General features: G+C 38.8%; 1 pseudogene; it reads left to right on the forward strand.

Moving 5' to 3' along the window:
• The first annotated feature begins 82 nt into the window (after positions 1 to 82).
• On the forward strand, positions 83 to 14,357 carry LOC140161732 (sulfotransferase 1C4-like; annotated as a pseudogene).
• Positions 14,358 to 14,859: the final 502 nt, after the last annotated feature.

A 14,859-nucleotide genomic window follows, 5' to 3' on the forward strand; every position in this document is an offset into this window, starting at 1 on the left:
CAAGTTAGACTTAACTTTTGAAATAACAAACTATATATATATTAACGTATTTCTATTAACTGTTAGCGAAGCAGCACGCACTATGGAAGAAGTACTAGGGAAAGAAATAGGTAGGTGCAATTATTTCACTCATATAATTATGCTAAGATGCTGTCCTTTTAATATTATAGAGGTTATCCACTTTACTCATGCGTGACTTCTAACAGAAGGCGCTGATTCCCTTAGTATTCCTCATTGAAACCAATTCAATGCATGACTTTGGCGGGCTATTTTGAAGCAGTCATGGTTGCACATCCAGGTACTTCTTTTGAAAGTCCTAAACAAGGTATAGCAGTCGCTGTTAGGATATGCAACTTATAGAACACGGATAACCTCTATTAATCAGTATGGTTATTTCGATTTTGTTTTGTGTTTTTTCTAACAAATCTACCCCCGTTGCTAAAACGCTTGCACACTCACACGACTTATTGCTACTCGATGATCCATCATTTTAATCATTTCTTTAGTGATACACATTTAAACACATCACCTAATGCCGACCGTCAAATGCGGATAAAGGTGGGAAGAAGCCACCAGTAGTATGTTTCTACAGTACAATTTATAATTTAAATTTTGCTTTTGGGGTATATTTCTAAGGGATGTGACTTTTGAATTGTAGTAAAAATTTGAAAAGAAAATCCGGTAAAAATCTTTGAATTTGATAATTGACGTGCTCTACATGTCAAATAGTAAATTCATTCCCCGTCATGAGCTGGCTTACGCAAAACATATCAGTGGAGGAGATGATTGGAACACTGTGAGAGTCGATTCAATTATCTAAACATGAGCAACACAACTCCCCATGGCGCACAATTGATACACAGATGCCCCCCATACGGCGTGCACTCGATGCACATATATACTGGTTCCATACTTTCTACCGCTTGCCGCAGAGCCGCGTGACGCTTCATCATGCCGCTTGCAATTGTCTTCAAGCGGAGCGGCACACCGCTGAGCGGCAGCGGCATGACTCTGAAAACCACGCATGCCAGTCAGCTCCGCTCCATACTCATATTTTGTTCTCATACGTCAGAGCGGCACCGCTCCGCCACAGCAAACTTCGGCTTCGGAAGTAAAATTATCTTCAGAGTGGCAAAGCGGCAAGGGGTAGGAAAGTATGAAATCAGCATAATCATATTCAATTATGCAAACACAAATTGCCGTCACAACAACAGTACTTAGAAACATATTGGCGGTTGCAACAGCCCCCTCTTGTATGTCCTATCTTGAGATATAAAGCAGCCCGTTGCCTGCCTTTCCTGAATCTGCATGCCTTTCCGGGATTTGATCAACAAATAAAGAATAAACTGCTTTGCCGATACACATTCATGATTTGGATGTACACCAGTATTAATCAGCTTTAACCCTGGTGCTTTGTAATTTAAACCCTATGTGACATACAGTAAGCCAACTATTTAAGGTACCAGTTACGTTACACTGTATAATATTAAGCAAAGGCAGATATGTCATAATTGGAACCAACAGCCAATCGCTGCATCTTTTAGCTCAAATTTAAGATCTCATTCGTTGACATTGTCCAAGAAATAGGGACACGGCGATCCAAAAAACCAAGGAAGATGCAAATTTAAAAGTTGCAGTTTGCCACATTGCATGCCCTATTGATTTGTACACCAGTACACAAAGCGTTCGCGAACAAGAGAACTAGCGCCGTGCTTCCATTAATTAGCACGTTAAAACTAGCGCCGTGCTTTCATTGACTAGAACACAAAAGTGCAACTTTTTATTTCGTATCTTCATTAGGTTTTGGATCACCGTTTCTTTAATTCTCACCAAATTTTAACAAATAAGGTCTTAAATCAGAGCTAAATTATTTTGCTTACTGTTTACCTAATAAAGCTTGACCTGAGGAGGATGCCAGACTCGGTTAAATACTCTGCTTATGTCTACGAACATCTAAGAAATATATTTACGGCTCATCAGAATACATCCTTCAAAATATGGAGAATGTGTATTATCGCCGTAATTCGAATGAGATTGTTGCAACTTTTGTTTCATCCTTCACTTTTATTTTCCAGTTAAAATTCTCATTGAGGAAAACGGGATAAGCTTTTTTTCAAACAATGACTATTACGATTCAGAAGGCATTCTGTTTCCAACCCATCTCGTCCCACCATCGACATTAGAAGCAATGAAAACATGGCAAGCTAGACCTGATGATGCATTTATTATCACGTATCCAAAAGCAGGTAATACCGTTTTTGGCTTATTTTGAATATCATATGACTATAGTCATGTTTAAGGTGGGGTTTTGTAAAAACAATATCGAAAGCAAACATCAACCAAAGGAAACATGAAAGGAAAAAAAAATCGCCATTACTTTCAGTGCTTGGAACCCAGAGCACACAGATAAAAGTGATTATATGAGTTAGTTAGAGTTTGTTGGTCAAATGCAATAAATATTTACTCACTGACTTGGCTGATGGCGTGATCACAAGTGATCTGGTCCATTGCATTTCCCGCCTTGTTTGGATGCAATCTAACTCCTCGTTATCAAAACCTGTTTCAGCAGTGAACCATATAAGTGACTCAGAGAGAAAGAGCCGTCATCGCGGTTGTTTGCTTTGGCCCCCATCTTCCGCAACAGTTGCCGAATATAGTTCGTTTCGAAAAGAGTAGGGCTTTAATCCGCACCAGTATTAATATGTCCCAGAAGGAAGTCATCTGATTCAGAGGTCCGCTCATTTTATTTGTACAGGAACAACATGGACCCAAGAAATCATGTCAGCAATATGCAATGATGGGGATTTATCAAATTGACGAATACGATGTTCCGTGTACCATTTATGGAAGCCCATGTGTTAACATCTACTGAGGTAAATGACGGCAGCAGTGATGGTGATAAATTGATGATGATGATAACAGTGGTGATAAATTGATGATGATGATAATGATGATGATGATGATGATGATGATGATGATAATGATGATGGTGCTGATGATGATGGTTTTGATGTTGATGATGATGATGATGATGATGATAATGATGATGATGATGATGATGATGATGATTATGATTATGATGATAATGATGATGGTGATGATGGTGATGATGATGATGATGGAGATGATGATGGTGATGATGATGATATTTATGGTGTTGATGATGATGGTGGTGGTGCTGCTTCTGGTGATGATGATAACAGTGATGGTGATGATGATGATGGTGATGAAATTGATGGAATTGATGATGATGATGAAGGTGCTGCTGCATCATCATCATCATCATCATCATCATCATCATAATTGACATATTTTTCGTGACATATTGCTATAAACCGCCCCTATATCGAGCACGGATAACAATCATCATGACAAACACTGCTTTCACTACAACTAAATCGATAACATCACCTTTTGGGGGTCAGTTTAATACAAGGGGTGGATTATATACTGCGCACAAAAAGTATATGTACACTTTAACTGTTTATGTATAATCTACATGCAGGACATAAAGGTCCCCGAAACCCATGAAATAGTAGACAAGATGAAGTCCCCTCGTACCATCAAATCTCACCTACCAGGGCATCTACTGCCACCTGACATCATGAAGAAGAAGTCTAGAATAGTCTATGTCGCTAGGAACCCCAAGGATTTGGCCGTGTCGTACTTTTATTTCCACAATACGGTACCTTCGATGCACAGTTACTCATCTTGGAATGAATATCTTGATGATTTTCTCTCCGGAAAACGTATGTGTGTGGATCTTTTATGCTGGTCTCATACTTCCTGCCGTTTGGCGCTTTGACGACAATTTTGATTCAGTCGCACAAGAAACGCTAGCAGTGACCAGCGGCAAGCCGATATATCGATCATTCCACCGCTTTGTCCAAGCGGCAGCATCGCTAATGCTGGTTTCATACTTTCTGCCGCTTGCCGCTGAGCGGTGTGACGCTTCATCTTGCCGCTTGTACTTTTCTTATTTCGTATTTTTGTTCACATACGTCAGAGCGTCACTGCTCCGAGTTGACTTGAATTCAACTAACTCCCAGCGATGCTGCCGCTTAGGCAAAGCGGTGGAGGTTTACCGCTATTGTTTCTGGTGAGACTGCGCAGTGAAGCAAAATCCTCTTCAGAGCGGCAAAGCGGCAAGTGGCAGGAAAGTATGAAACCAGCATAAGTGTTGAATTCAAGTCAACTCGTGAGCGGCACCGCTCTGACGTTTAGGTACTGACATAATTTTTGGAAATGCTTAGGGCACGGCAACATTATTGGCTTTCATAGCCAGGCCGCTGTCGCCTGCAGAAAAGTGTTTTATGTTCTTCATATGTCCTGTTATTATCTGCCAAATGCGTTTCGTGTTAGGTGATGTTTGTTTAGTCCGTCGACGATACGTTTCAAGTTTTGTGCATGCTCACCTTGCGACGGAGTGTGGCGCATACACATGTTCGGACGTTGTCCGATGTGTGTTCGTACTGTTCTGTATATATACCCTGGGTTTGTTCGTTATTCTTTCGTTTATATACCGCGGGTGTTTGCAAGGTTTCGCAGGCGCTTGTGCCGGATGTAGGCCTATGGCGAACATGTGCATCGATCATGGGGGGGGGGGTACTTTCTGAAGGGTGTGTGACGCAATATCATATTTCCCCAGTACTTTAGTGACTGACAAGTAGAAAAAAGGGGGGAGAGAAAAAAGAAACGAAAGTGAGAAAAATTGAAGAGAGAAGAGAAGAGAAAAAGTTAAATTGCACGTAATTTAGTAGTAGGCCTATGCATGTAAGTAGTATTGAGGGAGGGGCACTTTCTGAAGGGTAGAGGACGCAATATCAAATTCCTACCAGTTTTAGTGATTGACAAGAAAAAGAAAGAAGAAAACATGGAAAAGGTTAAATTGTATACGTTATTGAGTAGGCCCAGGATAGTAGTACTAGTAAGCCTAAGTATAGGCCTGTGATTATTATAGACAGTGCTTAAATGTGGTTCCTTGGCCCAAAAGCCTGTGAAAATTACTGCCGGCCAGTCCATATGCAGGGCCCGTGATATTTTGTCACCAAAGTCAGTATTTAAGACGGACTTATAGGTCTATTCCTGACTTTAACATATCAATCCATGCATGATTTACCTGAAATTACGAGTCTGAAGTCTTATATCTAAGTGTCAGTGGATCAGTGTAACATTTTAAATTTTGTAAATTCAAATCGGGCCTTCTTTGTTTTTTGTTTAAGGCAATAATAGTGTAAAAATGATGCACTAAAAACAATTTTCCAAATTTTCCATTTTTAAAACTAAATTTAGGCCTAGGCCTAATAATGTAAATAGGCCCTACAGTCCCCATGCAAATGGCTTCAATTGGACCTTCATTTTCAAAAATGGACAAGTCTTCCTTTTTGCTTCTGCTATGGACATCCACGTGTTATTTTTAAAACAATTGTTTATATTATACAATAATGGTGAAAACATTTTAATGGCTTCAATTAGGCTTTCGTTTCACCAATTTGCACCTGTTTCAAACTAAAATAATACCCAATAATAGTGCTAAAATTGATCCAAAAAATGACAAATGGCTTCAATTGGGCCTTCATTGTCCAAAGGTTTCTTACCTCTATTGCCCCCGGACGCTGGTTGCCCTGATATCAGATTTGTAGCCCTTTTGTACTTATTAGCCAATATTTGACCATTTTCGTCAAAATTTACCCCCTTAAAAGTTGTCTTTCCCCACTTTGTTCACCCTCTGAAAAAGTGCTTGCTACGTCACTGCCTCTAAGGGGTCAAAAACCCTCTCAAACACCCTCTCCTCCCCCATTTTTCTGATAGGGTGGACGTCCCTGTTGGTGCCACATGCGACGGATTCGCCGGTCATTTGTCGGACGTTGAACGATTGAATATAAAACGCCTGCAGGATTATTAGCGGCCACAACGCATAGAGAGACGAACGGGAATCGGACCCCCAAATCCTGACATTTGTCGGACGTTGACCCCCAAATCCGGTCATTTGACGGACGTTGAACGATCGAAAATAAGACGCCTGCAGGATTATTAGCGGCCACAACGCATAGAGAAACGAACGGGAATCGGCCCCCCAAATCCGGTCATTTGTCGGACGTTGAACGATCGGATATAAGACGCCTGCAGGATTATTAGCGGCCACAACGCATAGAGCGACGAACGGGAATCGGACCCAAAATCCCACCGAATCTTCTGCCGGACTGGTGATTTTTCCACCGAATAAAATATTTTTGTATTCGGTGATGTACGTTGATCCAGTCCGTCGTAGTGTGACAGACCTATTACCAGATGGCCCGGGGAGGGTGATGCCCACCATATAGGTTTCTAGAGTAAAATCGATGATTTTCATTTCCCTCCTGTACAATGGATATGGACTTCTTACTTACCGTACATGACGGTTATAGGTGGGTGCAAAATATGGCTCAGTAGTTCTAGAGATAGGTTCATTCAGTGATTTGCTCATCCAGAAAATAGTAAAAGGCCATGCGTTTTGAGTTGGGCCGGTAATGCGTTACATGTTTTCGCGAGATGAAAATCGCATGTTTTTCGTTTAGATATGAATATCTTTCACATATTATACCCAACATATATGAGAGTATACATTTTCTGGCTGCAAATGAACCAAGAAATCCAAAAATGCAATTTAAAATGACATAGGTTGTAACACTAAGGAGTTATGAAACTGAAAATACCAAATATTTTAGGGGAAAAATGTAAAATTTGAAAAAAAAAAAAAAAAAGTTAGCTTCACCCCACATATTTAAAAGTTCCATATTTGAATTCCTCTCAGTCAGAGCTTTAAATACATATATAACATCATAGGGTTCAATAAAATTAAAATGATTTTGCGCCAGCCTCTTTCAAGGCATATTTTCCCATTGACTTCAATGTGTAACCCGAACGGAAAATAAAATATGCAAAATTGCTTCTCAAAGCAAATTAAATTACCTGGAATATGATTGTATGGTGTTATAGTATGCAGTTTAAAGTGAATTGTAAAAATGTGAAAAAAGAAATGAACCTCTTGCATCATAATTATGACCCCTGGGGGTCACTTTTATTAAATTTGCTCCTCCTGATCCTCCTCCTCCTGATCCTCCTCCACCCCGCACATTATGCTAATTAGATGCAAATTATTCAAATGTTAATAACTTTTTACAACTTTTATAAGGTTTACTGTATTGGTCTCATCACAAGCTTTAATTTGACACCAAATTTAACTACATAGGCTGCATATTAACTGAGAAAATTAAAAAGATGAACCCTAAAATGTCGCGCGCATGTAACAACTCCACCTATTTACTGGCCCAACTCAAAACGCATGGCCAAAAATCATCAAAATTCATATTTTGGCACCTTTGTTTATGTCATAGATATTCTAACATAGCCTGCTAGTGGTTAAGCCGAAAGCCATGTATTATAAAACAAAATAATACACTTTACATGAAATTAGAATTTCTCTAGAAATTAGCTACATGTATTTGAATGGGGCTTCAACTTTGTCCATACTGCTGTTCATTTATGTATTTATTTATTTGTTTAATTTAAATATTTATTTATTTATTTATTTATTTATTTATTTATTTATTTATTTATTTATTTATTTATTTATTTATTTATTTATTTATTTATTCATTTATGTTTTTTTTTTTCGCTGGGATCACTAAATGGGCCTTCAACTGGTCCTAATATATGCCACAAGTTGCGGAGTGCATTAAGGGCTGGGGTATGAGCGACCTTGAAGTACCGGTATCTGGAGAGGGAGAGCAACGAGTTACCCCAAATCACAGCGGCAGGTAGTGACTGGGCCGCCGAGTGCTAATATATATTTATTTTGGAAGGTTCGTGTTTGTTTTAAATTTTGGGGCGTTTTTCCAAAATTTGATATTTTTGGTGATATTTCAAAAAAGCGACATGCCAAAGACAACTCTTTGGGCACAGAGTTTGTTATTGTTATTGCAGTTCTTTTCCACATACCTACATAAACATTCGATTGGGTGATTTACTAATATTATATATTTTATGACTGCAATGCGTTTTACACGTATCATGAAATTAACGCAAATATCTAGTCACGCTGCTTTTAGAATTTTTACCTGATCGTCGGCTTTTGCAGGCAACAGAATGCAGACTGGCTCACGATAGATGTCGTATTCCTCTATGTGGTTCACTCATTGATAAAATGAGTTTGCATTCCTTGTAACAACACACACATTGCTGTCTGGAAACCGGGTCTGGTACTGATTTTGGGACAGCCAATAGACTTCAGCGCCGTATCAAATCTCATAAAAACCACACGACTGACGACTATGTGTTTATGTTTCCCGCACGAAAGCTTGTGTCTACATCTATTACTATACTTCTTTGGAAACGTTGACCTTTGACCATTCTTTGTATAACGCCCTGATATGACCTTGATATGTTCGCTTGATTGGGTACGTTATAGCATCCATTTCATTGTTAGGACTTGGTCAGTAGATAATACTTGCAGGGATACAATAGTTTAACATGGTGTGTGAGCATGGTGAAAGACTCATTATTGATTAGGTGCGGACATATTAAAGGCACAGGTCCTTTGCGTGTTTAGCAGAAAATTATAATAGAATGTGTGAATAGAATGTTTGGAATTTTGCAACTAAAATACTAACTGCATTCTGCATTATGTATTTATTTATTTATTTAGGCCTATGCCTATTTATTTATTTACTGACTTATTTATTTATTTTATTTATTTGGTATATTAGTTAGTAGGCCTAGTTAGTAATATTCCATGAGAGGCCTACGTCGGTTTATTATTGATTGTTGATAACTTGACAACTTGATTGATTGATCGATTGATAGTCATTTCACATTATATTCCTAGTTTATAGGCCAATTTGAATAGCATCGTACATTAGATAAATAGACCTATCAGTATTGATTTATTCTATTAAGCAATATCAAGGATTACTATCAAACTTCTCATAGCTGATTGTCAGTTGGCTTAGTGGTAACGCAGTAGGTTTTACAACACCGAGGTCTCGGGTTCGATTCCCACCTCTGCCTATTTTTTGCAAGGCTGAGAAAAAATGAAATTTCTGGACTGCAAACTTATTTGGCGCGCGATCTGAGCTGGTCCTTTTCTGGTGGCTGTGTCTGTTACAGGCACACTCCCTCTGCATCCAAACCAGGTTCACGCTCATTAGACCTCCCTTAACGCAATATTCTGAGGTTTTAAAAGATTTTTTAACGTTCGTAAAGAAATATGTATGTATATATATATATAAAATACATAAAACAACGTAATTATGTTATAACAGCATGATTTATTACTCGGAGTTTCACGCCTAAAACGGCGATCATCAGATAAATAGCTGAACACTGAACTGTAACTCCAAAACAAAACAAATAAATTCACAGCGTTGAAAGCGTACGCGTCTTCACTAGAAAAGCATGACAGCTCGCGCATGTTTAAAAACGAATGACACAGTATATACGCACGCATGTTTAGCGAAAAACGCGATGGGCGCAGCAACTACGCATGCAATGAAGTGCGTAATTATTTCTTTTCATACACGCACGCACGCAATTTTGAAATGCTAAAAACAAATGTACGCATGTTTAGCGAAAAACGCAATAGGCGCAGCATATACGCATGTAATGAAGCGCGCAAATTATTTCTTTAAAATGCGGAAGGCGCAGTAGGCGTAGCAACTACGCAAGTAATGAAGTGCGCAATTTATTTTTTCTTTGCGCGGCTTGGTGGTTTCCGACCGTGTCGGCATTTTGAGATGAGTTCGGTTTTATTATTGAGGGTGTTAGGCCCTTTCGCACGCAGTATTTCTAATTTCTCTTCAATGCATAGGTTGCATTGTCCTGAGTCACGTCTGTGTGTGTTTGATTCTTTCAAGATTTCCCAGTAGATAGAGTAGTTGCTTCCTTTTCTTTTAAGTTGCCATACATATTTTGAGAGTTCTGTTTCCTTCTCATATTTGTCATGTTTGAATGATTTGGTGTGGTTGTTGAACCTCTGTTTAAAGGTTCCGCCTGAAAGTCCTATATAAGATTTAGATTCTGTATTCGAAGTTACACTGGCTTTATATACTAAAGCACTAGTCATGCACTTTCCACGGAGGGGACAGGTTTCTTTGACTCTACAGTTGTAGTGTTGTACTGTTTTTGTTGATGGCACTTGGTTGGCTTTTTTGGTGATTTGTGAGTTGTGAGATTTGATGATTGATTTCATATTCTCCATACAACTGTAGCTGATTTTCACCGTGTTCCTGTTAAATATTTTGTTGAGTTTGTGTCCACGCGGGAAGTGCTTGGCCAGAAGCTTGATGAACGTACTCCCTACATTTGATTTCACGGCTTTGTTGTACGGAGGGTTAAACCAGGTGACTTTTCTGGTGCGGCGTCTTTTCTTCTTTGCTGATGGTCTCGTATCATTCTCCTTGGTGGTGTATTGAATGGACTCAGCGTGACCACTTGATTTCAGAGCTTCGTCGTATGTGGGGGCGGCTTTCTTGAAGACGTCGTGGTTGGACGAAAGTGTGGAGATTCTTTTCCCGATGGCGATAGGGATGTGGTTGATGACGTGAGGTGGATGGTTGGATTGGGTATTGATGTAGACTGGATGGTCGTTGGGTTTTCTGTAGGCTTGATGTATACCGGTGTCGAGGTTAAGGTTAACATCTAGGAAGTTGACTGATTTCATGTTGGTTTGAACAGTTATCTTTAGTCCAAATGATTGGAAGGTCTTTATGAGCTGTTTTCTTGTTCTGTCTGCTTGACTTCCTGAAAGGTTTTTTAGTACTGCAAGACCGTCGTCCCTGTAGAGCCCGATACTAGTTGCATTGAGTTTCATTTGTAATGTTTGTAAGATGAAGAGGCCTACTAGTTCACAAACTTCTGCTCCGTCAAATCCCCCCATTGTGACATCAAATGCGTTGTTTGCGTCCCTCTTCACCCATGGATTGCCTTTGTTATCGAAGAGGAGGGACTTTCTAGCATGCATTATCGTTTCCTGTTCTATGTTTGAGTGCCATCAACAAAAAGTTGCAACTGTAGAGTCAAAGAAACCTGTCCCCTCCGTGGAAAGTGCATGACTAGTGCTTTAGTATATAAAGCCAGTGTAACTTCGAACACAGAATCTAAATCTTATATAGGACTTTCAGGCGGAACCTTTAAACAGAGGTTCAACAACCACACCAAATCATTCAAACATGACAAATATGAGAAGGAAACAGAACTCTCAAAATATGTATGGCAACTTAAAAGAAAAGGAAGCAACTACTCTATCTACTGGGAAATCTTGAAAGAATCAAACACACACAGACGTGACTCAGGACAATGCAACCTATGCATTGAAGAGAAATTAGAAATACTGCGTGCGAAAGGGGCTAACACCCTCAATAATAAAACCGAACTCATCTCAAAATGCCGACACGGTCGGAAACCACCAAGCCGCGCAAAGAAAAAATAAATTGCGCACTTCATTACTTGCGTAGTTGCTACGCCTACTGCGCCTTCCGCATTTTAAAGAAATAATTTGCGCGCTTCATTACATGCGTATATGCTGCGCCTATTGCGTTTTTCGCTAAACATGCGTACATTTGTTTTTAGCATTTCAAAATTGCGTGCGTGCGTGTATGAAAAGAAATAATTACGCACTTCATTGCATGCGTAGTTGCTGCGCCCATCGCGTTTTTCGCTAAACATGCGTGCGTATACTGTGACATTCGTTTTTAACCATGCGCGAGCTGTCATGCTTTTCTAGTGAAGACGCGTACGCTTTCAACGCTGTGAATTTATTTGTTTTGTTTTGGAGTTACAGTTCAGTGTTCAGCTATTTATCTGATGATCGCCGTTTTAGGCGTGAAACTCCGAGTAATAAATCATGCTGTTATAACATAATTACGTTGTTTTATGTATTTTATTACACGCTCTACTATCTAATAGTATCGAGCACTATCTTCAGCTGTTTTGATTAACTATATATTATATATATATATATATATATACACTGAACAAGAATAGAGAAAAACCCACGAAGAACGTAAAGCAAAAACCTTCGCCCGGACTCGAACCGGGGACCTCATGCGTACCATGCACATGTCCTAACCACTAGCCCACGAAGGCTGAGTGGTAAGACGGGTCGCTAATCCAGCCGATATGGGCGAGGCTTTGCTTTACATATATATATAACCCTTATATTATCCTTAACCCTTAGTCCCTAACCCAACATGTTCATAATATTACAGTTTATAGTGGTCCTTGGTGGGATCATTACCTCTACTTTTGGAGCAGACGACACGAACCAAACATTCTCTTCTTGAAGTACGAAGATATGATCCGGGTATGATTTCGTAATTCTCATATCAAAATAAATCATATATAAAATGAGTTTAATTATCAGCCAAATTCCATGGATTCAATCATGGTACTAGTAAATAATACGACATTTTTCATCGGCAATGTTTCAAAGGCCGATAATTGATGTGGGTTTTTTTTCTGATTGGTATTCAAGGTACAAAATAACCAATTATTCACCCTGATTTTGTGTACACCATATGTGATGCGATCAAGCGAAATCAGTCGGAACTCGGAATATCAAATTTTCAGTTACTTATAGGATAGTAAAAAACATTTACAACGCTGCATTTACAGAAAACCCCATTGAAATCAAAACAAGCAGTTCCAAAGATATGCGCAAAACTACAGGAAACAAAAGGAAATAATATTTCCTGATTGGCTATACCTCAAAATCAATTTCTCCGAGTTCCGACTGATTTTGCTTGATCGCATTATATTATAGACAGTTAACAGTTCAAAATTAAGATATTCACATAGCCCGATATTCACATTTACATGTTTAGATATCTTCGATAATATTGACATTTATTCATCTACTGTTTTAGGATCTGAAGAGTGTTGTTATTACGATCGCGACTTTCTTAGGGTACACATTTTCTGATGACGTCATCGACAATATTGTAGATCATTGTACATTTGCTAACATGAAGAAGAATCCTATGGCAAATCCAAACATACTTATTGACCAACTACGCGTAGTTCTAGCACAGAAAAAGAACAAATCAACAGACAACATAAAAGTAGAAGAAAAACCAAATGAGTCTTTTTTGAGAAAAGGTGGGTAATTTATACAACTTTTATGAACAGCTTCTTTTTTTGTGGACAGCTTATTAACAAAACAGCATTGTTTATATAAGATGTAAAAGCGTACAATATCAAAATTAAGCTTTATTCCAAACACATGTGGCAAATATTCTCGCAGATTAGTACAAACTGAATATTTCCCTCTGTGGTGACATAACCCCCTCACACACACCCAACACCCCCCCAAACAACCTACATACACTCACACACCCCTACATACCCACACTCCTACGTGTGCTCGCCTCAGTACATAGATATATTTTAGGACTATACAAACGCGGAAGTCTGAATTTTCTTAGGGTACACATTTTCTGATGAAGTCATTGACAATATTGTTGATCATTGTACATTTGCTAACATGGAGAAGAATCCTATGGCAAATCCAAACATACTTATTGATCAACTACGCGTAGTTCAATCACAGAAAAAGAACAAATCAACAGACAACATAAAAAAGAAGAAGAAAAAACTACTGAGTCTTTTTGAGAAAAGGTGGGTAATTTATATGACTTTTATGAATAGCTTCTTTTGGACAGATTATTAACAAAACAGCATTGTTTATATAAGACGTAAAGGCGTAAAATATGAACATTTTGGGATGTAATAAAGGCTCGAGGAGGGGGGAGGGGGTGACCGTGGAGGAGGGGATATTGGTTGTAGGACATGGGGCGTTTCAAGGTTTCAAGAAGTATTTTCGAGTCAGGATCCGTGTTTAATGCCACATCCAGCTCGGACCGGTCCGCGTTGTGTCAGTATGTTGATCAGGTCCTTGGATGTAATGCGATGCAAAATCAGCCTCTACATGCCCCTACATAGTCAATGATGGGTATTTCTAGGCCTATATATTTATCTCCCAACAGGTATAGTCGGAGATTGGAGGACCCATTTTACAGTTGCTCAGAATGAGGTCATAGATGCGCATATTCAGGAAAAGATGGCAGGAACTGGACTGACGTTTGAATATTAATACAAACACTACACTTCGGTGTGTATTTAAGAAGAACGATTCTAAAATGTCTGGGTCTTTTTTTCCTTTAAGAATTGTCAGTAATTTATGTCTCAATTTGTTATCCTGTTTTTGACCCGGATGTGTTCATTAACAAAAAAAACGGTAAACATCTCACTGAAGTGCATTTTGAACGAAACGGAATGATCCAAGCAAGTTGTTCGTCAGTTGCAAGCCAAAGCATTGGCCCATTGGGCAAGTTAAAGCCATATTATAACATTTCTTTAAAAATTGATTTGTTTTTATTTTCCATAAAATGTTAGTCGTAGAGTAAAGTTACCACATGTCCCAAAAAAATTGCAACAGAAGGTTTTTTGGTATTTTCTTGCAGTATAAGGTCTAACAAATAACATATCAAAAGTTTAGAAAAATTGAACTTGGGAGAAGGGTCCAAATGTGACGTAATCAAAATGGCCGCCAAAAGCTGGAAAATACCCATTAATCTACTGATTTCATCAGTTTTTCACTCGTTATTGTGGGTTCCACTGGTGACAACCTTGTTCAGAAGTACATTACTGGATGTAGTAATGAATCTCTATATAGTGGTATTCAGATGGTTCAATTTGACAGCCATAATGAATTTCAAAATGACCGCCATTTTGGTATTTTGGCTTATGAAGTCAAATCATGCACATAATTGTAAGGAGAAACTTAAGGCTATATATAGCCAATATCCTTTGCACCAATATTCC

This window comes from Amphiura filiformis, chromosome 10, assembly GCF_039555335.1.
Source record: "Amphiura filiformis chromosome 10, Afil_fr2py, whole genome shotgun sequence".
NCBI lineage: Eukaryota > Metazoa > Echinodermata > Ophiuroidea > Amphilepidida > Amphiuridae > Amphiura > Amphiura filiformis.